Consider the following 997-nt stretch of genomic DNA (forward strand, 5'->3'; position numbering starts at 1 on the left):
AATGCCAATTGGAATGCAATTGTATAGTGCTTTTTCACTAATGTGCTGCCAAGGGCTGCATGATATTTGGAAAACTTCTAATATGCACTAACACTATTGAGACTTATAATTACAATCTGATTTCCAATAAATAAAATACTTGGATATGCAGCAGGTACCAATACCAAAGGTGGTTGGGAAAAGTGATGCAATTAATATTTCTGGGAATTGACAGATTGATTTTAACTGGCATAGTAGCGTGCGCCACTATTGCCAAACATGCGTGACTCTGTACACGGCCAACTTCTCGTTCTGATCCATGTGCAGTTTGTGACCCATGTATTCAGCTTGGTATGGCTGAGGGTTCAGGTTTCTGGACCCTAAAAGGAAAAACATTTAACAATAGAATTTACATTTTACTTTCAAATAACATCTGCAGTTAGAGATTTGCTATATATTACAGATGCCATTTACAAAGTGATAACCCTAATGGTCATATTTAACTTGCTAGGCTCTGCTGCGATTTATAAGTGGACCATGAATTTCCTTGTTAACAACTATGATCTTAACATCTGCAGTTGGATTTATTTTTCCCACTTTTCATTAACATTTCTGTGGGTGGGTGTCACTGGATGTAAATGATAGATGGACCTGTATTTGCCCATCAATGATGAAGTCCGCTTTTAAACTACACAAGATGCCTCAATATACCTCATGTATGGCCTCCGCAACAGCCATCTCCAAATGTTGATCGATATAGCCTCTCTAATGAGCCCCCGATCATTACAAAACTGCCTCACGCTTCTTTCTGAGGTTGGAAATCTGGATGTCAGAGTATCCATTTACAAACATTGGTCGTACGATTTCCTGCTGCAATAGGCTGGAAAAATACCCGCTTAGTCAACGTTTGGACATTATGGCTCTGTTCGATATCCTGGGCTGCATCCTCCAAGGACGCGGTCTACCTAGACTGCATCCTCCAAGGACGCGGTGTACCTAGACTGCATCCTCCAAGGAC

Source organism: Cyprinodon variegatus, unplaced genomic scaffold (assembly GCF_000732505.1).
Source record: "Cyprinodon variegatus isolate N-32 unplaced genomic scaffold, C_variegatus-1.0 Scaffold960, whole genome shotgun sequence".
NCBI classification, from domain to species: Eukaryota; Metazoa; Chordata; class Actinopteri; order Cyprinodontiformes; family Cyprinodontidae; genus Cyprinodon; species Cyprinodon variegatus.